Source organism: Capra hircus, chromosome 4 (assembly GCF_001704415.2).
Source record: "Capra hircus breed San Clemente chromosome 4, ASM170441v1, whole genome shotgun sequence".
Taxonomy (NCBI): domain Eukaryota; kingdom Metazoa; phylum Chordata; class Mammalia; order Artiodactyla; family Bovidae; genus Capra; species Capra hircus.
Genome location: NC_030811.1, coordinates 110,340,326 through 110,364,562, shown reverse-complemented (window position 1 = coordinate 110,364,562; position 24,237 = coordinate 110,340,326).

Genomic DNA, 24,237 nt, shown 5'->3' with positions numbered 1-24,237 from the left:
AGGAGAAGAAGGGAATGACAGAGGATGAGATGGCTGGATGGCATCACCGACTTAATGGACATGAGTTTGGGTGAACTCCGGGAGTTGGTGATGGATAGGGAGGCCTGGTGTGCTGCAATTCATGGGGTCACAAAGAGTCGGACATGACTGAGCGACTAAACTGAACTGATAGTCCAGTGATAACAGTTATATACATCATAGTTAATAATCTTGTATTACATATTTGTATTGTACTGTAAAGTTTTTTTTTAAATTTGTATTGCAAATATATATTGCATATTTGAAAGTAGCTAGGAGAGTGGATCTTGAAAGTTCTCATGAGAAAAAGAATTGTAACTCTGTAGGCTGATGGATGTTATTGGACTTATTATGGTGATCATTTTGCAACATATAAAAGTATTGAAATGAATATAATGTTATGTTAGTTGTAACAATAAAAAATAATGAAATAAATACAGGAGGCAGAGTGAAAATGTCTAACTTCCAGAAGGGTAACAGAAAGAGAATGGGGCAGAAGCAAGAAGCAAACAGGGAAAAAATGATGGCTGACAAAGTTCAGAATCAGTGAAATTTATTCAAGAGGTTCTCAGAATGATTGCAGGATAAATGCTCAGAAACTATACCTAGGTCCTTCTTCGTAAAACTGCTGAAAATAAAAGGCAATTATAAACAAACAGCAGTCAAAGATGAGGGAAAGTATGTTCTACCTTTAAAGGAAGAAAAAATACAGTGACAGCTGTATTCTCAATGGAAACACTGAAGTACAGAAAAAATATGGAATGATGGCTTCAAAGCATTGAGGTAAAATGCCAATCTTAAAATGCTATGTACAGTGAAAATACAGTAAAAACAGAGGTGAAGTCATTTTCAGATAAAAATTAAGAGAACTTGCCACCAGTTGCCTTATAAGAAGGAAAAAAAAGAGGAAAAATAATAATGGATAGAAGCATAGATGCAGAAAGCAAAAGAAAGAGCAATGGGAAGAGTAAATATTAATATATGGGTAAATCTAGGTTGATACTGAGTGTTTAAAAGAGCAACAAAAACTGGAACCTCTTACAAAAGTGCTATACCACTCTCTTGACCGAATCACCTCCCAGCGGCCACACTTACTAATATCATCACTTTTGGAGGTTAGCACTTCAACATATGTGGAGGACACAATTATTCAGACCGTAGCAAGCTGCAAATGAGAGAAAAGTCAAATTAAAACTGCATTAAGTAAAAACAGAAATTCATTATACATCTAAAAAGTCCAAGCTTGGACTAGTGGCAAGTATACCTGGAATCGGGGTTTAACTCATGTCATTAAGATGTACTTTTTTTTCTCTCTCCATTAATTAACAAATATTTAAGTGCCTACTATGTACCAGGCAATGTTCTGGGAAACTAAAACTTCATTGTTGAGTGAACCAAACAGACAAAAGCTCCTGTTTGTGGAGTTTACCTTCTGCCTGTAATTGTGATGACTTCACTCTCGGGATCTTCTCTGCAGTTCCTAGCTCATTTTTGACAACACCAAGTCCAGTAGAAGATGGAAAGTCACCTTCTCCAACAGGCCAAACCAAAGCCAATGATGAGATCTGATTCTAATGTTTCTGCCTTAGATTTTGTGCCCGTTTCTCAGACAATCACTATCAGGTGGTTGTGATGCTATTATTAACCGAACTCAGATCTCCTGGCCTCCTGGGAATCAGAAGTGGCATCAACTGTCCAGGTACAACAGTAGCTGAGAGCTGCGGAGGGGTGGATGGACAAATAGGAATCCACTGTGGCCTAAAGGAAGATTCTGGGCCACCTAATCCAACCAGTGTCCAGTGACTGGTCTGTGCTGGTGTGCTAAGTCGTTTCTTGTGTCCATCTCTTTGAGACCCTATGGACTATAGCCCCCCAGGCTCCTCTGTCCATGGGATTTCCCAGGCAAGAATACTGAAGTGGGTTGTCATGCCCGCCTCCAGGGGATCTTCCTGACCCAGGGATCAAACCCAGATCTTTTGCATCTCCTGCGCTGGCAGGCAGATTCTTTAGCACTGTGCCACCTGGGAAGCCCCAGTTGAGTTGTCACTGGGGGCTCACCTGTTTGCAGGGGGACAAAGATTTTTCTTGGCAGTGCTGAATTGGTTTGGGAATCACAATTTCTCTCTATGGCCAGCAGTGAGAGGAAACTGTTCTCTAAAAATACCAAAGGGATTCCTGTTCCTAGCCTCCCTTTCTTGGAAATGTGAAGAATCAAACTCCACAACAAGTGCATGCGTGCATACCAAGTTGCTTCAGTCGTGGCTGACTCTGTGTGACACTATGGACTGTAGCCTACCAGGTTCCCCTGTCCATGGGATTCTCCAGGCAAGAATACTGGAGTGGGGTGCCATTTCCTCCTGCAGGGGATCTTCCCAACCCAGGGATCTAGCCTGAATCTCCTGCATTTCCAGCACTGGCAGGCAGGTTCTTTACCACTAGCGCCACAGCCAGTGTGTTTCATCAAACAGAGCTTTAAATTGTTCTGAAGTTAAATCTGTCTGTCCTTTCCTTTACTCCATCTGGAGTTTATGTCTTCTCAGCTGTTAAATTTAGGGCTTCCCCGGTGGCTCAGATGGTAAAGAATCTGCCCCTGGAGAAGGGAATACCCACTCGAGTATTCATGCCTGGAGAATTCCAGGTTTTACAAATACATTTCCCATATTAGCTCCCACATTTTGTATATATTTAAAATATTTAGCTCTTAATTCATCTCGACTGTATTATTGAGACTGGTGTGATGTTAGGATTGAGTCTTTTAAAAAGTATGTGCTTAGCTGATAATTCTGATTGTCTACAATGAAAAAGAGGGGGGATCTTGTGTGATCAATGGTGCTCTGAAAGATTGACCTTATAGTCATGCATGTGCTATGATGTTTATCACATCATTTAGAGGTGGAGAACAGACAGGTGATTCAGAGCACAGCTGTTGGTGTGAGATGGCCCAAGCCTTCTGCTCTGCCCAGTTAGCTCTACATGTGGGCAAGTCTCTGAACCTCAGTTTTCTCTCCTGTCGAATGGTGATAACCTCACTTCTTCATTGGATTGTTGTGATAAATAATGAGGCCACCTTTGCAAGACATAGATAGTTCTTGGCAGGTAATGAACATGAATAAAGAATAGCTAGTATACTTAATAGTAAAAAAACAGGAACAGTTTCAATAATAGGAAATTGTTTAAATAAATTATGAAAAATTCATATAACAGAATAGTATATAAGCACTGAAAATCTAATTTTAGAAGAATGTTTAATGACAGGGAATGATAGGGAAAAAAATGTTCACTGTGTTTGAAAAAGAGCAGGAAACAAAAGTATATAAAATTTAATTCCAATGATGAAAAATGATACATATTTGTGTGTAAAGATTATATGTAATTTTTTATTATACCCTTAGAAAAAAGACCAAATTGCTAAATCTGGACATCTCTGAAGTTTTTACTTTTATCTTTATACTTTTTTATTTAAACTATTTTCTATAGCAGGAATTGCTTACATAATAAGAAAAATGTTACAAGATGCAATGAAATTTGTGCTACAATATAATACCTATAGCTATGTGCTCAGAGAGGAGAGAGACATGAAACGCATAAAAAGAAGCTAAAGCAGCAAGCTCTGGAGTTTGCGGAGAGGGAGCCATACAAAACACCTATCAACTCCATGGACTTTGGCACCAACTGAGAAAGGCAAATGGAGATCAGACAATCACTTTTGATTCTAATAAAGGGTAGAGAATGTGACTTTAGGTCTGTTAGCTAAACAGGTCAATGACAGCCTCCCAACTGCCTTCCAGTAAGGAGAGGCAAGGAAGGACATGCAAGGCAGAGGCTGAGGAAGCAGTATTCAGTGGTTAAGACTCAGCACTTCAATGAGGAGCTGCGGGTTCGATCCCTGGTTTGGGAACCGAGATCCCAAACATTGTACGGCACGGTCAAAAAGTAAAAATTTTAAAAAAGAAAAATGAAAATTCATCCCTTCCCTGCAGATGAAAAAGAAAGTGCTGTTCTCGTGGCCTTGGCTGCACTTGGAAGCATAAAGCCAGAAAAAAGTGGAGCTGCCCTCTTAACATGGACAAGTGTTCAACCAGGTTAAAAACACGGAAATACAGAGGAAGAGGACCAGAATAATCTCTGTAGAATGGTGAGGAAGAATCAGACTTGTAGAATTCACTGGAAGTAGGACAGCAGAGACAGTGTGTATGGATTAATCCTTTAAAGAAATACACCGGTTTAAAAAATTGAGAGTATAGATTGTAGATTGGGAGCGAGTACATAGAAGAAGCAAGGTTTACTTTTTATTTTATTTCTGTGTATTCAAAGAAGTTTTAGAACTGGAGAAACTTGTTTGTTTACAGCCTCCAGGGAGAGAACAAGGGGGGGAATTTGAAGAGAATAACTGATAGCACAGAGGTCTGGAGTTGGTTGCAGGCCACGTGAAGTGGATTTTTTTTTCTGAAGCAGGAGGTTCCACCGTTAGTTGAGTCCCAGACAGGTGCCCTGGAAGATAACTGGGGGCTGACTAAAGATATAGAAGTATATTCATTTAAGTGTGATGTTCCCAACAAGTTTTTAATTGGACCAATTAATACAGTTATTTAATTTAGCTTTTCTAGAAGCACAGAGGTACATTTGGTGTCATAAACTGGCAAGGCAGAAATGGCTTTTAAGGACTGAGCAAAAAAATTTTAAATAAATAAATTTAACAGTCATAAAATATGCATATATATTTATTATTTTTTTTTTTTTTTCTGAAAAGAAACTTGTTCCAGAGGATAAAATTCAAAAGGAATTTCAGGAAGCACAAAGTTTTAGGGTATGTTGAGCTTGAAAAATAAAGGTTTATTTTGTTGAACAACCTTCTAAAAATTCCGCTTTATTATTAAGTCCAGCTCCACTGAAACAAGTGTATCTAATAAAGTAAGGTAATATGTAAAATACATTAGAAAACCACAAGTGACGTCAGGGTCCTAAATGATCTACTGAACTGAGAAAGCCTGCTGTCACACTGCCTGGCCTGGACTGCATATGCAGATTTGGACATGTTCAATGAGACAAAGCAGGCAAATATACACAAGCGTTGGTTTTATCTAGTTACTATGATCGTTAAATCCTTTGCTCTCATAGAACTTGAAAACTGGCAAAAGAACAAAGTTAGAACTTTACAGTGCTGCTATTTTTAATCAGCCATGTGTTCCAAATACATTAATTGCATACCAACTGTTTAAAATAAGCGTGCTTGGCTAAGAGACAGGACATTGTGTTGTAGAAATACAGCATTTTCCAATGTATGTCATTCCAGTGAATATTTTTTTTTTTTTTACTGTGGATTGATCATGGGTGTGATAGACTACAACAGGAAGGGAGAAAATACAATACTGAGCATTTGACCTTCTCCACCCTTGATCCTGTTTGCACTGATGGGCTCTGTTCATTGGAGGACTGTTTGATGTGTTTGAAGGGGCTCATCCCTCTCTCCTAAATCAACTAACAAAGAAAGTAACAGAAGTTCAGGGTCAAGTTACCAGGCTGGACTAAAAAGATGGACGGGAGAATCTAGGAAAGATGGGGAGCAGAGCAGGTTGCCACTTTTAATTCAGGACTTAGAAAAAACAAAGCTAGATTTGCCAACTGAAGGTCAGAAGCACATATCAATAGTTATCAGTAAAGCAGGGAAAGGTAGAGGAAACATTGCAAAAAAGGATATGCAGATGGCTGGAGAGAGGGTTTTAAGTAGTTTAATATTTCTTCTAAATCCCAACAGATCTCACCTACAAGGTAAACCCCTGTTTGGTCAACTCATGTGTTTCCCTGAATATGTTCCGTCGTGTCTGACTCTTTGCGACCCCATGCACTGTAGCTTGCCAGGCTCCTCTGTTCGTGGGATGCTCCAGGCAAGGATACTGGAGTGGGTTGCCATTTCCTCTTCCAAGGGATCTTCTCCACCCAGGGATCAAACCTGAGTCCCTTGCATTGCAGGTGATTCTTTACCTTCTGAGCCACAGGGTGCTGTGCTTAGTCTCTCGGTCATGTCCAACTCTTTGCAACCCCATAGACTGCAGCCTGCCAGGCTCTTCTGTCCATGGGGATTCTCCAGGCAAGAATACTGGAATGGGTTGCCATGCGATCCATGCGGACCCAGGGATCAAACCCAGGTCTCCGGCATTGAAGGTGGATTCTTTACTGCCTGAGCCCCCAGGGAAGCCCACACTAACAGCACAGTCCATGAAAACAGGTCCTCTAGCACAGGTAAACAGGATGTTTCTGAATCACCATATGGTATATTTCTTGATTCATTCTATCAGTGGTGGTGATAAATTCTCAAGGGTCAAAGTGTCACTTTGCATAGCACCACGAGTCCTTGCATACCTTGTGAAGGAGCCAACTGGAAATAGCTATTGATCTATATTCAAGGCCACTGTATAGGATCTTGTACAGTGACATCAGCACCCAGTTATGAGCGGAAGTCTTGAGGTCAGTTTCACTAGCAACTCTCTCTAACCTACTGAACTAACTTGCTATAGACAGACTGCAATCAAAGTAGTACATAAGAGGGAATTTTCTGGCTCTTCATTTCTAAAATTCAACTTTGAAATCTTATGTCAGATTTCTCTTTTTCAGTTCAGTTCAGTTCAGTCGCTCAGTCGTGTCCAACTCTTTGCAACCCCATGAAATGCAGCACGCCAGGCCTCCCTATCCATCACCAACCTCCGGAGTTCACCTAAACCCATGTCCATTGAGTCAGTGATGCCATTCAACCATCTTATCCTCTGTAGTCCCCTTCTCCTCCTGCCCTCAATCTTTCCCAGCATTGGGGTCTTTTCAAATGAGTCAGCTCTTCGCATCAGGTGGCCGAAGTATTGGAGTTTCAGCTTCAACATCAGTCATCCCAATGAACACTCAGGACTGATCTCCTTTAGGATGGACTGGTTGGATCTCCTTGCAGTCCAAGGGACTCTCAAGAGTCTTCTCCAGCACCACAGTTCAAAAGCATCCATTCTTCAGCACTCAACTTTCTTTATAGTCCAAATCTCACATCCACACATGACCACTGGAAAAACCATGGCCTTGACTAGATGGACCTTTGCTGGCAAAGTAATGTCTCTGCTTTTTAATATGCTGTCTAGGTTGGTCATAACTTTCCTTCAAAGGAGTAAGTGTGTTTTAATTTCATGGCTGCAATCACCATCTGCAATGATTTTGGAGCCCCCAGAAATAAAGTCTGACACTGTTTCCACTGTTCTCCATCTATTTTCCATGGCAAAAATTTTTTTAAAGGCAGTGGAGGAATATGGACGGAGAAGATCCTTTATGCCTGTTTCTGAACATTGTGTAATGAGTGGTAAGATTCTTTGGGAAAAAAGTCAAATGTTATGTATTGTAAGAAGGTATCTTGGAGAAGGAAATGGCAACCCACTCCAGTATTCCTGTCTGGAAAATCCCATTAACAGAGGAGCCTGGTGGGCTACAGTCCATGGGGTCGCGAAGAGTCGAGACATGACTGAGCATGCGCACATACGTGCAAGAGGGTATCTATTCTGTGAATACAAAGCAGTTTCATATAATTTCTTTCAAGTTATCACTTTCATACTCTAAATAGGGGTTATTACTCTGTTTACAAAAAGATAAGGATATTTATATACTTTGTCTATGTTTACAATAGAGCAAATGTAGTCAGAGACAGTTTGTAAATGACTGGGTGTGGCTGTGTTCCAATAAAACTTTATTTACAAAACAGGCAACAGACTGGATTTGGCTTTGTTTGCTGACCCCTGCTCTAAATTCATGAAGAGTTCCTGAAGCTTATTGTATTTAGGAAACTGAGCCTATCAATTTGCTTTTAATGATGCTAATAACAGCTAGCATTCATATGACCCTATGTACTGTCCTGAAATTTTTAGTAATTTATTCTCAGTGCTAATTTCCTTCTTATAGGTTAAGCAACCTAAAAACCTCATATACTCAGCAAGTGGTGAAGCAGCTTAAGGTTAAGTGAATTTGCACCTGAACAGTTTAACTTTAGATCTGAACTTTTCCCCCCTATCTCTTCCTCCCATTCTTCCCCACTTGGCAACCATAAGTTTGTAGAGTCTGAACTCTTAACCATGAAAACCACGCTCCAGTGTCATCATTTTGCACTTGGGGAAGACTGGCCGGTGGGCTTACCGCAAGGTACCTGAGTCGTCCACTTCGTGGCGCTCCTCCGACTTCAGGAGAGGTGGGCCCCCGGTCCCCAGGCTGCAGTTTCCCCATGTGGACAGCCACTGGAGAAAGGGCGGGGTCACGCCACACCGCTTTGTACTGTCCTGCCTCTCTGTGCCTCACAGCACACCGCGTGAAATGGCAGCGGGGCGCCGGAACCGCCAGGAAGTCTCGGTGTGAATGATGGCATTCCTGACTGAAGGGCAAAATATGTGGAACCACACACTGTATGGGTCTGTCTAGGCCAGAGGAAAAGCCCCCAAAGAGACAAAGCTTTCACACGGGAGCCCTGATAGAAACACCCGTTTCCAATCTTTTAGGGTCCTCTAATTTTTAGGCTCCTAATTTTGAGGCTTCCCTGGTGGCTCAGATGGTAAAGAATCTGCCTGCAATGAAGGAGACCCGGGTTCGATCCCTGGGTCAGGAAGATCCCCTGGAGGCGGGCATGGCAACCCACTCCAGTATTCTTGCCTGGAGAATCCCATGGACAGAGGAGCCTGGCGGGCTACAGCCCACAGGGTTGCAAGGAGTCAGACACGACTGAGCAACTAACAGTCAATTTGGAGGCTGTTCTCTTCAAAACGACTAACTCTGATCCTCATTCATCTTATTGGAGAAATTTCAATCCAACCCGTAGTGTGGTCCAAGCTTGGTTCCACCTCCTTCCTTCACACTCTGGGTGATGTTTGGAGTCCAGGAACCTTAAGGACTCCATCAATAGATTCTGCCTCTGACTGCTGGTAGAGGCTGGCCAATGGAGAAGCCAAAGAGTAAGGTCAAGATGTACATTTTCTGGCTCCCTTCCTTCATGTTAACTGAGATGACCAATTTTATGTGTCAACTTAGCTCAACTAAACTTTCCAGTTATTCAATCGAAGACTAATCTGAGTATTTCTGTGAAAGTATTCTATAGATGTGGAAAATTATGAAGCTCTGCATTGATAGTTCATAGAGCATCTGGGGACACTGATCAAAGAAACGTGTTACTATTATAGATGAGAAATTAGAATGTCTGAATTAGAATTAAGTTAGAATAAGCTACTTCAGTACATCCTCCTCCTTTCAATGGTGAATTACAGGTTTAAAACCTGAAGGGGCTTCCCAGGTGGCACAGTGGTAAAGTAGCAGAGCAGCTAAGCCCATGCATCACTACCACTGAAGCTTGCATGCCTAGAGCCTGTATTCCACAGCAAGAGATGCCACTGCAATGAGAAGCCCCCATGCTGCAACTAGAGAGTGGACCGCATTCACTGCAACTAGAGAAATGCCTGCGCAGCAATGAAAACATAGTGCAACCAAATACACAAAATTATTTTTTTTAATGGAAATGGTCTTCTTATGATTTAAGCTTTATTTTATTGTAGCTTCTATACCCCCAAATAAAAGACATTAAAATGTTTTAAAGCAAAAAGAAAGAAGGAAAGTATTCTGCAGAGGTGATTAAAATCAATAAATAATTGACTCTCCGTAAGGGATTTCTTTGGAAGGAATAATGCTAAAGCTGAAACTCCAGTACTTTGGCCACCTCATGCGAAGAGTTGACTCATTGGAAAAGACTCTGATGACGGGAGGGATTGAGGGCAGGAGGAGAAGGGGACGACAGAGGATGAGATGGCTGGATGGCATCACTGACTCGATGGACATGAGTCTGAGTGAACTCCAGGAGATGGTGATGGACGGGGAGGCCTGGCGTGCTGCAATTCATGGGGTCGCAAAGAGTCAGACACGACTGAGCGACTGAACTGAACTGAACTGAAGGAAGATTGCTCTAAGGAACCTGAGTGGGCTTAACTCAACCTGTTGACAGGTTTCAAAGAACAGAAACAAGGCTTCCCAGAAGAGCAAATCCTGCCTGGCGACAGGAGCTTCATCCCGTGCCTGAGAGTCCCCACCCTGCCCTTCCTGATGGTCTGCTCCCATACCCAGCCCCCAACAATTACATAAGCCAGTTCCTTGTAATAAATCCCTTAATCTTTATCTCCTACTAGTTATGTTTCTTTGGTTGAACCCTAGCTGTAGCCTTGAGCTGGTGGTCTCTTAACCAAAGGCCAGTGGTCCTCTCGAGTGTCTTAACTGTACATGACTCTCTCCTTTCTGTTCTGCAGTAGCTTCTGGCCCAAGGGCAGTTACAGTAACTGTATCTGTATCATTATTAGTGGTTCTTCTCTATGCCATTTTTGTATATAATCCCTTTGTAAGTCACCTGCCCCTGAATTATCCTATTTGGGGTGTGCTGTTGTCTCTTGGGACTCAAGTGGTGTATTCACAAACAGGACACTTAAAATCAAATCAATCATCAATTGCATTAATTGTTTCATTCAAAATATTATCGAGTGTCTATTATGAGCCAGCCAAATGACAGGCTCAAGGGATATAATGGTTAATAAAAACAACAGAGTCCATGTCTTCCTGAGCTTACAGTTTGGTGAAGGAGATAGAGACATAAACAAATAATTATTGTTTTGTGTATGAAATTCTACAGTAGGGAAAGGATAGCATTCTAGGTGTGCGGAGATGGGGGGTGGTCCTGCATTAAGCTGAAGCATCTAGGAAAGTTTCCTGGAGAAAAGGGATCTATAGTGAGGCCTGCAAACAGAGGGAAATAAGTTGGGTAAGCATTGGAGAAGGAAATGGCAACCCACTCCGGTGTTCTTGCCTAGAGAATCCCAGGGATGGGGGAGCCTGGTGGGCTGCCGTCTGTGGGGTCGCACAGAGTCGGACACGACTGAAGCGATTTAGCAGCAGAAGCAGTAAGTTGGGTAAAGGGCGGTGTGTGGTGGGTGGTATATGCATGTAGTGAGAAGTGCTTCAGACAAGGCAGTAACGTGTGCAAAGGCTTAGAATCCTAAAAGACTGTGGCTTCCTGAAGACCTAAGAGTCAAGACTTCCCTGGTGGATAGAATCTGCCTGCCAGTGCGGGGGACTTGTGTTCTATCCCTGATGCAGGAAGACCCTACATGTCACAGAGCAACTAAGCCCATGTACCATTAAGTACTGAGCCAGTGCTCTAGAGCCCAGGAGCTGTAACTACTGAGCCTACACATTCCAACCACTGAGTCTGCATGCTGCAGCTACTGACGTCCATGTGCCTAGAGCCTGTGCTCCACAACCAGAGAGGCCACAGCGATGAGAAGCCCATGCACTCCAACTGGAGAGTGGTCCCCACTCACTGCAACTAGAGAAAGCCATGTGCAGCAGCAAAGACCCACTGCAACAAAAAATACATAAATAACTAAATTTAAAAACAAGAAAGAGTCATTGGGGGTGGAAAGAAGACAACATAGGCCTCAGAAGCAAGCAGGGGCCAGATCAGGAAGGACTCTGCCATCACACTCAAGGGTCTGATTAGGGGAAGCCATTGCAGGGCACCAGGGGATGTTGTAGTCAGATCTGAGAAGAAAGACCACTCTGCAGAGTGGAGAAAATACTGAAGGGTGATGCTGGAGTTCTCATCATATGGTCAAGAGGTGACAGTAACTTACAGAAGAGCAGCGGCTCGTCCGGGAAAAGAGTCTTGACAGATTTTTAGAGATGTTTGGAAGGTTCACTTGACTGAGCTCCAGGGAAAATGGGGTTTGGGCTCTGGGACTGGGGAAGGTGAAGAAAAAAGGAGAAATGTCCTTCAGCGGTCAGCACCGAGTGTCTGGATGACGGCACAGTATCTGAAATAGGAAGCGCCGGCTCTGGGAGAAGTCATGAACACAGGGCGACTGAGGAACCTGTGGGATACGCAGGGAAGGAGGAGGAGGAGGATGTAAGTCTGAAGCCCAGAAGAGTTTTGGACCAGAGGTAAAAATCTGAGACTCATTAGCAAATAGATGGTAATTGATACTATAGGACTGGGCTTCCCTGGTGGGTTAGATGGTAAAGAATCCGCGTGCAGTACAGGAGATACGGGTTTGATTCCTGGGTGGGAAAGATCCCCTGGAGGAGGAAATGGTTGCCCACTCCAGTATTCTTGCCTGGGAAATGCCATGAACAGAGGAGCCTGGCGGGCTACAGTCCAGGGGGTGGCAAAGAGTGACTGAGCAACGAAGACTTCTACTTTCACTATGGAATTGAATGAGAAATTTTAGGGAAAGAGTGTCAAGTGAAAGAGAGTAGGGTCCAAACCGAGGAATGCCACATGTGACGGGGTGGTGAGGGAAGGACACTGAAGGAATCTGAGGAACAAGAGCCAGGAGGAAACCAGGAGCAGGGAGTACTCCCAACGTCTGAGAGGAGAGGGTTCCAGGCAGTTTGTGTACACAAGTGGAGCAAGAAGGATCTGGAAGTTGCACTGGGGAATAAAGAAGACACTGGCCCCTCCTAGCCCTGATGGAGTTGGGGGAAATGAATAACTTCTGCTTGAGAGACTGCAAGGGAGAATCGTGTCTTAATTAGGGCAAGGTGGTATACATTCAGAGAGTCTGAGAGAAGAGAGGGTGTTCATTCATTACAGAAGGGATTTCCAGAGGATATAGCTGTGAGTTTGAAGAAGATGCCCAGAGAAGCATGGAGATGTGTTTACAGGGCAGCGGTATGCCTGCAGTGGCGTATCCACTGCCGCGGGGTTCCTAACACACCCGCAAGATACAAGCGCTGTCTCGGGCTTCCCTTAGGCTCAGTGGTGAAGAGCCCATCTGTCAATTCAGGGCGCATGGGTTTGACCTGATCTGGGAAGACCCTGCACGCCATGGAGCAACTGGGCCCATTCGCCACGACCGCTGAGTCTGTGCTCCAGAGCCTGGGAGCCATAACTACTGAGCCCACGGGCCGCAACGACTGAAGCCGGAACGCCCTGGAGCCTGTGTTCTGCAACTAGAGAAGACGCCACGATGAAACACACGTGCACCGCAACTAGAGAGTAGCCCCCACCCGCCACAGCTAGAGAAAAGCCCGTGCCGCGATGAAGACCCAGCACAGCCAAAACTAAATAAATACAATTATTTTTTTAAAGTACCATATCTCTGCATGATGATAATATCCAGACATATATGTGATAACCACCCAGACATGTAGGACTCTGTAACAGTGACCAGTGTGGCCAATAAATAAGAAAGAAGCCATCTTTGGCAAAATAAAACACGTCTGAAATACTCAGGGTTAATCTGACAAGTTCCATGTGCTGCTGTAAACATCAGTGATTCTCAGATAACAGACCAGGTTTTCCCTGATACAAGGCCAAAGGACAAAAATGCAAATAAGGTAGTGAATTTGTATTATAGCTAGATATATTCAATTTCGATAACTGTCCTTTACTCTTAAATTATTCCTTCACTTTTTTGGTTGTTAAAATTTTTTTTTAATGAAACAATGGTAATAGTAAATGACAATTTATGTCAGTGATCTTTCTTGGCAAGGTGAAATTGTGGCAACCTATTGATTTTAGTGGGACTTTCCCAGTGCCTCAATGGGTAAAGAATCTCCCTGCAATGCAGGAGACATAGGAGACATCGGTTCAATCCCTGGGTCAGGAAGATCCCCTGGAGAAGGAAATGGAAACCCACTTCAGTATTCTTGCCTGGGAAATCCCGTGCACAGAGGCACCTGGTGGGCTACAGTCCAAAGGGTCGCAAAGAGTCGGACATGCCTAAACGTGAGCACAGTTGATTTTACTGGTCTTTGAAGTCTCTGAATCTATAAACCACACATTGATTTGCACACTTCCAGAGTTTTTTTTCCAGTGTGATATGGCTTGTTCATGCCGTTTAGGAATTAGGAAGGCATGACTTCAATGTTACTTGACAGTAATAGTCTTTCTGTCCGTTGCCAAGTAGCAAGCATCCCCTTGGGAACACAGTTTGGGGAAGATGGTGAATGTACCAGAACTCTAAGAACAAAGGGTCTGCACTCAATTACACTTGATAAACCATGCATAGCAAAGCTCTCTCCTGGGTTTCATAAGGCACGTATCATCTGAAAGACTGAGAAGTTCTGGATTCAAGAAATCAATTACATTTTGTTTAATGGAGGAACAAACAAATTTGTCTGCTGCAGGAAAAAAAAATATTCTGGGCACCTCACAAACATCTTCTGGAATAAACTTGTGTTAAGACCAGTTTGAGAAGTCTGTGAATAGTTGCTCTTGAACAATAATCAAATATGTGCTGCATGCTATAATATAGCCAGCAGTCTAAAGAAATCCAGTCAAAGTGTGTTTAAGTGTACTTTTATTTGTTTTTAATTATATCAGACTGACTTTTAGATACCTATCTTTTAGATATCTATTTTGGCCATGCTCAAAAAATAACAATAGCAAATATTTTTGTGGCATTCACCATGTATTTTAGGCACTATTCAGGACATCCCTGGTGGCTCAGATAGTAAAGTCTCTGTCTACAATGCGGGAGACATGGGTTCGATCCCTGGGTCGTGAAGATCCCCTGGAGAAGGAAATGGCAATCCACTCCAGGACTCTTGCCTGGAAAATCCCATGGACAGAGGAGCTTGGTAGGCTACAGCCCATGGGGTCGCAAAGAGTCGGACACGACTGAGCGATTTCACTTTCACTTTCACTTTCGGCACTATTCTAAGCACTTATATTAACTCACTCATTCTTTAAAACCACTCACCTATGAGTAAGTACTATTATTATCCCCATTTTATGGATGAAGGTACTGAGGCTCAGAGTCATTAGGTCATTTGCCCACGAATGTACAGTTGGGTCTAGAGCTCTACCCCTCGATCGGTCTGCCATGCTGCTCTCTGATGGGCTCCTCATGGCCACCATGGTCTGCAAAACTCAATTTCCCACTGCACAGTTGGACAAGCCACCTATAAACTTGTCTAAAGAATGGATGATGGATCAAGGTGTTCTAAAACTGTTCAGGATAAGTCCACCTCAATTGACCATTTCTCAGGTTTCAGTTCAGTTCAGTCGCTCAGTCGTGTCTGACTCTTTGCGACCCCATGAACCGTAGCATGCCAGGCCTCCCTGTCTATCACCAACTCCTGGAGTCCATCCAAACCCATGTCCATTGAGTCGGTGATGCCATCCAACCATCTCATCCTCTGTCGTCCCCTTCTCCTCCTGCCCTCAAATCTTTCCCAGCATCAGGGTCCTTTCCAATGAGTCAGCTCTTCACATCAGGTGGCCAAAGTATTGTGAGTTTCACCTTCAACATCACTCCTTCCAATGAACACCCAGGACTGATCTCCTTTAGGATGGACTGGCTGGATCTCCTTGCAGTCCAAGGGACTTTCAAGAGTCTTCTCCAACAGCATAGTTCAAAAGCATCAATTCTTCGGTGCTCAGCTTTGTTTATAGTCCATCTCTCACATCCATACATGACCACTGGAAAAACCATAGCTTTGACTAGATGGACCTTTGTTGGCAAAGTAATGTCTCTGCTTTTTAATATGCTGCCTAGGTTGGTCATAACTTTCCTTCCAAGGAGTAAGTGTCTTAATTTCATGGCTGCAGTCACCATCTGCAGTGATTTTGGAGCCCAGAAAAATAAAGTCAGCCACTGTTTCCACTGTTTCCCCATCTATTTGCCATGAAGTGATGGGACCGGATGCCATGATCTTAGTTTTCTGAATGTTGAGCTTTAAGCTAACTTTTTCACTCTCCTCTTTCACTTTCATCAAGAGGCGTTTTAGTTCTTCTTCACTTTCTGCCATAAGGGTGGTGTCATCTGCATATCTGAGGTTATTGATATTTCTCCTGGCAATCTTGATTCCAGCTTGTGCTTCATCCGGCCCAGCATTTTTCATGATGTACTCTGCATGAGTTAAATAAGTAGGGTGACAGTATACAGCCTTGACGTACTCCTTTTCCTATTTGGAACCAGTCTGTTGTTCCATGTCCAGTTCTAACTGTTGCTTCCTGACCTGCATACAGATTTCTCAAGAGGCAGGTCAGGTGGTCTGGTATGCCCATCTCTTTCAGAATTTTTCACAGTTTATTGTGATCCACACAGTCAAAGCCTTTGGCATAGTCAATAAAGCAGAAATAGATGTTTTTTTTTTTCTGGAACTCTGTTGCTTTTTCTCAGGTTTGTTTCCATAAGATTGGAAATGGTAGCACCCTGGGGTGAGCCCTCTTTGAAAGGAGTCACCATGCTCTGCACTGACCACACTCCTAAGAGAGCATGGACTCAGGGGAGGAGGCTAACTGGCTGAGCTGGCCAGGATGAACTAACTTCTTGATCATGATTTCCTCCGGGAGAAGTTCTGATTTCCAAGCTGCCGGCACACAGGCTCCTGGAAAGTGGCTGGACTAGAGCTGGCCAGGGTCTTGGGCCTGGGGAGAAGGACTGGTGGTGGTGGAGGCCACAGGCCTGCTCGTCCCCAGCTGGGTCTCCACCCAGATTCTCTGCTCAGTTCTTAGGTGTCATATGCAATTAACTTTTCCTTTGAGAAGAAACAATATTCTGCTTTTGTGCCCATTAGGAAATTGCTCACGTACAACTAGCGACTCCGTTCGCCTCCAGTTATTACATGCCACTAGTAGACAGTCAGTAACTCTGTAAATTTTCAGTACTAACTTAAGCCCAAAATTGTTCTGATCCCATTTTGTGGCAAAATTATATTGGGGAAAACACTTACAAGAATCTCTGGATACCTTCAAAATTTATCCTACATTTCAATGATATGGAGGGGTTTTTTTTTAAGCATAACAAAGCCTATCCTCTTGGAGGGAGTAGATGTTGAAAGAGTTTTAAAGAATTAAAGCAAGGACTAAATCTTAAGAAAGTACATGGAAGAAACCAACAGGGGATTAATCTCCAAAATATACAAACAGCTCGGGCAGCTCAATATAAAAAAAAAACAAACAATTCAATTGAAAAATGGGCAGAAGATCTAAACAGACATTTCTCCAAAGAAGATATATAGATGGCCAAAAAGCACATTAAAAGATGTTCAACATCACTAATTATTAGAAACGAAAATCAAAACTACAGTGAGGGATCAGCTCACACCAGTCAGAATGGCCATCACCAAAAAGTCTACAAACAATAAATGCTGGAGAGGATGTGGAGAAGAAGGGAAAGAGGGAAGAGATGGGAGAGAAGGGAGAGAGAAAAGGGAGCCTTCCTACACTGTTAGTGGGGATGTAAACTGGTATAACCACTATGCAGAATAGTATGGAGGTCTCTTAAAAAACTAAATATAGAGCTATCATATGATCCGGCAATCCCACTCTTGAGTATATATCAAGAGAAAACCATACTTCAAAAAGACACACATGCACCCCAATGTCCATAGCAGTACTATTTACAATACCCAAGACACAGAAGCAACAACCTGAAGGTCCATTGACAGATGAACAGATAAGGAAGCTGTGGTATACGTATACAATGGAATATTACTCAGCCATAAAATGATGCAATAATGCCATTTTCAGCAACAGGGATGAACCTAGAGATTGTCATACTGAGTGAAGTCAGACAGATTATCAAATGATATTGCTTATATGCAGACTCTAAAACAATTGTACAAATGAAATTATTCACAAAACAGAACTAGTCACTATTGTAGAAAACAACCTATGGTTACCAGAGGGGAAAGGGTGGGAGGAATCAATTGGGAGATAGGGATTGGCACAAACACACTACTATATATAAAGTAGATGACTAATAAGGACCCATTTACAGTACCAGGAACTCTACTCAATACTCTGCAATGACCTATATGGGAAAGAATCTAAGAAAGACTAGTTGTGTGTATATGTACAGCTGATTCACGTTACTGTACACCTGAAATGAACACAACATTGAACATAAATTATCTATATTCCAATAAAAAATTCTAAAAACTGTAAAGTCATGCTTAATGAACAGCAAACAAAATCTGTTACGCTGTTAGCTACACAAAAACACAGAATCCACAAACATAAGTAGTAAATCCATTTGGCTAATTTAAAGTGTAACCAGGTAGGAGTGTGTGTGCGTGCACGCACGTGTGTGCATGCATGCGCTCAGTTGTGTCCGAATCTTTTGCGACCCCACAGATTGTAGCCTGCCCGGCTTCTCCATCCATGGAACTTTCCAGGCAAGAATACTGAAGTGGGTTACTCCTTCTTATTCCAGGGAATCTTCCCCACCCAGGGATTGAACCCATGTCTCTTGCATTGCCAGGTGGATTCTTTACCACTGTGCCATCTGGGAAGCCCCATAACCAGGCATAGTAGTGAGAAAGAGTGTCTGTCGACTGCTAGGACATTTGCAATAAAGACCAAGGATGGAGAAAAAGAAAACTCTCTTCTGTGAGGGGAGAGTTTTTTATTTTTTTCCTAAAGTAAAACTTTTCTTCCTGATATCATGATTCTGCCCTTTTCCCACCCAAATGACAGCAAAAATTGCAGTTTTAACACAGCGGGAGATGGCAGCCTGGAAATCAAATGGTAGGGTGTCTTTGTAATTGCTTGACAAATATTGAGATAAAAGCCCTTTGCTCATTCAGAGATGGAGTATTTAAAATATTTGAGGGCCAAAATGAGTTCACAGGCCATTTGCTGATAAGCTCCAATTTCAGAGGAATTCAAGCTTTTGAGGAATCCCATCCCCATAGCTTTTGAGTGTTCTTTTGGGTTGCCAGTTTGTTTTCATTTGTAATTGCACATTAAAACTCCACTTTGTTTCACTTAACAGCTGACAGCTGAGACCACAGATGACAGAAGATAGACTATGAGGGAAAGTTGTGGAAAATCCTTCTCCACTATTTTAAGAAAAGAAAAAACTTAAACCAGGAGTAATTAAACCCAGCCAGGCCCAAACTTGAGATGCACAGAGGACACATTGGAGTTGCTTCTGTTTCTACAAGTAAGTGATTTTATGGTTCAGCCCAGTCTTTCATACAGAAATGAGTCTGTTGTTTGATAAAGCAAAACGGAGCAGAAAAGCCTTAATGATTAGCAGATAAATTAGGGTCGACAATAGATGATTTTGTTAATTATCTGTGTTCTTATTAAAAAAGTGCAGGATAAAGAATGCCTGTAAATGCCTCAAACCACATACACATGTCTATTATTCTCTGAATAGCTTTTTGGCATATTTGGTGCCTTTTTGGTATTTATTTGGTTCTGCTTCATTTTTAGATAATGGTATATATAAACACTGTATAATAGCATAACGAGAATTTTATATGCGTAAAAATGCCTAGAGGGCACTGCAGGCATTTTCTGTTCATTTCCCAAGACCCAGCAGGTAGGTCCCCTTCACAAGAATTTTTCTCAGCTTTACTCCTCCAGCCCACCGTGCCCCTGCTCTGCTCCCTCCGCACTTGGGGCAGACCTCCATTACAGCATTTGCCTGTTAATTATTTGTTTTTATTTTGCTGGGAACTTCCCAGAAGCAGAGAACTTGCCTTGCTCACTGTAGCATCTCCAGCACCGAGCACAGCGTGTGGCCCACAGTAGGCACACCATCATTACTACTGACGGGCAGTCTTTTCAGTGGGGAGCCACTGTGGACGCTCTCTGGCTTGCAGGTACAGCTGCAATTCAGAGATGGCAACTGTTTGCGATTTCTTGCCTTTTAGCTTGTCTAGTACCTCTGTCCAAAACACTAGCCCATCCCTGATTTTTAGGCATGATCTTGTTCAGTCTTCTAGTCTGCCACCACTCCCAGAGAATGATCCAAAGCTTTGGTTATACTGAATTGTGCTATATTAAATTCAATTTGAGGCTTGGGGCTATAGGAGAGAAATCTGGAAATCTTTGAGCTTTATACAATAAAAACTTGATTGTCAGTTAACCAGTTTCCACATACCCAACAACAGAGCATCTTTATTGTTATCCCATTCCACTTCCCGTAGAGGTATGGCTAGCTACTATTTCTGCCATCCACTCTTTCACTTAATTTTAATAGCAACTTTGTTGCGACATAGTTCATATTCATACACTTCACCTATTTAAAGTATAATAGTCAGTGGTTTTCAGTGTATTCACAGAGTAGCACAACCAACCCTACTAATTCCAAAACATTTCATTAATCCCCCCAATGTTTTGGATATTACCTTTTATCAGACATGGTATTTGCAAATATATTCTCCCATTCAGTAGGTTGATTAGGTTCCATTTGTTTATTTTTGCTTTTGTTGCCCTTGCCTAAGAAGTCAGATCCAAAATATACTGTTAAGATTAATATCAAAGACATATTAATTAAGAAAACTCAGTTTTCTTCTGTGAGTTTTAGTTGTTTCAGGTCTTACATTTACGTCTTTCATCCATTTTATTTTTGTATGTGGTCTGAGGAATGGTCTAGTTTCATTCTTTTACATGTAGCTATCCAGTTTCCCCAATACCAAGTATTGAAGCAGCTGTCTTTTTTACCCATTTTATATTCTTGCCTCCTGTGTCACAGATTAATTGACCATGTGTGTAACTTTTTTCTTCTGGGCTCTCCATTCTGTTCTCCTGATCTATGTGTCTCTTTTTTGTGTTGGTACTATACTGCTATTACTGTAGCTTCCTGGTAAAATTTGAAGTCTGGAAATGTGATGATACTTCCAGCTCTGTTTTTCTTTCTCAAGATTGCTTTGGTTATTCAGGATCTTTGTAGATCCATAAAAAATTTTAATTTTTTTTACTCTAGTTATGGGGAAAATGCCATTGATATTTTGCTAGGGATTGCACTGAATCTATTCATGGCTTTGGGAATTATGGACATTTTAACAACATTAATTTTCTGGTCCCCAAGCATGGTATGTCTTTCCATTGATTTGTGTCATCTTCAGTTTCTTTCATTAATATTTTATAGTTTTCAGAGTACAGATCTTTCACTTCTTTGGTGAAATATATAGTCCCAGGTATTTTATTTCTAATATAATTTTAATGGAATTGTTTCTATTTCTCTTTCTGATAGCTCTTCACTAGTGTGTCAAAATGCAACAGATTTCTGAATACTAATTTTGGAGTCTGCATCTTTACTGAATTCATTCATTAGTTTTCACAGTTTCCTGGTAGTTCTTAAGGATTTTTCAATATATAGAATTGTGCTATCTGAAAACAGTGACAACTTTACATCTTTTCTGATCTGGATGCCTTTCCTTTCTTTTTCTTGTCTGGTTGCTATGGTGAGGGCTTCCGGTACTATGTTGAGCAGAACCAGTGAGCGTGGGCTTTGCTGTCTTGTTCCTGACCTCAGAGGTAAAACTTTCAGCTCTTCATCATTAAGTATGATGTTAGCTGTGGGTCTGCCATAGATAGACTTTATTGTATTGAGCTATGTTCCCTCTATACCAATTTTGTTGATAGCTTTAATCATAAATGAATGTTGAATTTTGTTAAGTGTTTCTTCTGCATCTGCTGTGACAACCACATGATTTTAATCTTTTATTAATGAGTTCTGGGATATTAGTATTTTACATAAAAAGGAGGCTGGAAAATATACCTTCAACTTACTGACAGTGGGTACCTCTAGAATGGCAAAGAGGAGGAAAGAAAGACTTTTCAGTTTTTAGCCATTACTACCAATGCTGCATGAACATTATTTACACACCTTAGTATGATGCCTATCTCAGCAAGATATGAAACCTGAATGCTATAAATGAAATGAATAGCATGTAAAAGTTTTACACTGTATGGGTCAGAGTTCAACCTGAAAAGTGGGAAAGCACATATGTCTGTGTGAGTATAATTTGAGGTGTTGACTAAGCAAATTTGAAATCAGTAAAACAGATCTTCAGGAACAGAATATCACACGTAGATTGGAACTATATTTTCTCCTTCTGGAAAAAGCCTCTGTTCTGCTTTTGAGGCTTTTCAACTTACTGAATCAGCAACACCCTCCCCCCACCCCACCCTCACCAACTGTCCACAATAATCTACCTTACTTAAAGTCAACTGATTAGGGGCTTTAATTACATCTTAAAATACCTTTACAGCAAAACCAAGATTAGCATATGATTGAATAACTGGATACTGTTGACAGCCCAAAGCCATCATATATACAAATTAAAAATTTATGTTCAGCAAAAGACTGTGAACAAAGAGAGACAACGGACAGGTAAAATATATCTGCAATAGAGATAATAAAGGGATTAATACTAAAAATTTATTGAGTTCTCCCAATCAAGAAGAAAGTCATGAAACAGCTGATAGAAAAATGAGCAAAGGCTATAAATAGGTGATACATACACAAATAGTGGAAGTGAGAAATAGATTCAAGGGATTAGATCTGATAGACAGAGTGCCTGAAGAACTGTGGATGAAGGTTTGTAACACTGTACAGGAGGCAGTGATCAAAACCATCTCCAAGAAAAAGAAATGCAAAAGGGCAAAATGGTTGACTGAGGAGGCCTTACAAACAGCTGTGAAAAGAAGAGAAGCGAAAAGCAAAGGAGAAAAGGAAAGATAAATCCATCTGAATGCAGAGTTCCAAAGAATAGCAAGGAGAGATAAGAAAGCCTTCCTGTGTGACCAGTACAAAGAAATAGAGGAAAACAATAGAATGGGAAAGACTAGAGATTTCTTCAAGAATATTACAGATACCAAGGGAACATTTCATGCAAAGATGGAATAGAATAATAAAGAACAGAAGTTGTATGGACCTAACAGAAGCAGAAGTTATTAAGAAGAGGTGACAAGAATACACAGAAGAACTATACAAAAAAAGATCTTAATGACCTAGATAACCACGATGGTGTGATCACTTACCTAGAACCAGACATCCTGGAGTGTGAAGTCAAGTGGGCCTTAGGAAGGATCACTAGGAAAAAAGCTAGTGGAGGTGATGGAATTCCAGCTGAGCTATTTCAAATCCTAAAAGATGATGGTGTCGAAGTGACACACTCAATATGCCAGCAAATTTGGAAAACTCAGCAGTGGCCATGGGACTGGAAAAGGTTGTTTTCATTCCAATCCCAAAGAAAGGCAGTGCCAAAGAATGTTCAAACTACCACACAATTGTACTCATCTCACATGCTAGCAAAGTAATTCTCAAAATTCTCCAAGCGAGGCCTCAACAGTACGTGAAATGAGAACTTCCAGAAGTAGAAGCTGGATTTAGAGAAGACAGAGGAACCAGAGCTCAAATTGCCAATACCTGTTGGATCATGGAAAAAGCAAGAGAATTCCAGAAAAACATCTACTTGTGCTTCACTGACTATGCTAAAGCCTTTGCCTGTGTGGATCACAACAAACTGTAGGAAAATTCTTAAAGAGATGGGAATCCCAATCCACCTGACCTGCCTCCTGAGAAACCTGTATCCAGATCAAGAAGCAACAGTTAGAACTGGACATGGAACAATGGACTGGTTCAAAATTGGGAAAGGAATATGTTAAGGCTGTATATTGTCACCCTGCTTATTTAACTTGTATGCAGAGTACATCATGTGAAATGCCAGACTGCATAATCAAGCATCAAGATTTCTGGAAGAAATATCAATAACCTCAGATGCACAGATAATACCACCCTTGTGGAAGAAAATGAAGAGGAACTAAAGAGCCTCTTGATGAAGGTGAAAGAGGAGAGTGAAAAACCTGGCTTAAAACTCAACATTCAAAAAACTCAGATCATGGCATCGGGTCCCATCACTTCATGGCAAATAGATGGGGAAAATGTGGAAACAGTGAGAGATTTTATTTTCTTGAGCTTCAAAATCATGGTGGATGGTGACTGTATCCATGAAATAAAAGAAACTTGCTCCTTGGAAGAAAAGCTATGACAAACCTAGATAGGATATTGAAAAACAGAGACATCACTTCACTGATAAAAGTCCGTATAGTCAAAGCTATTTTTTCCAGTAGTCATATATGGATGTGAAAGTTGGACAATAAAGAAGGCTGAGTGCTGAAGAAATGATGCTTTTGAATTGTGGTGCTGGAGAAGACTCTTGAGAATCTCTTGGACTGCAAGGATATCAAACCAGTCAATCCTAAAGGAAATCAACCCTGAATATTCATTGGAAGGACTGATGCTGAAACTGAAGCTCCAATACTTTGGCCACCTGATGTGAAGAGCCGATTCATCGGGAAAGACTCTGATGCTGAAAGATTGAAGGCAGGGCAAAAAGGGGATGACACAGGATGAGATGGTTGCATGGCATCACTGACTCAATCAACATGAGTTTGAGCAAACTCCAGGAGATGGTAAAGGG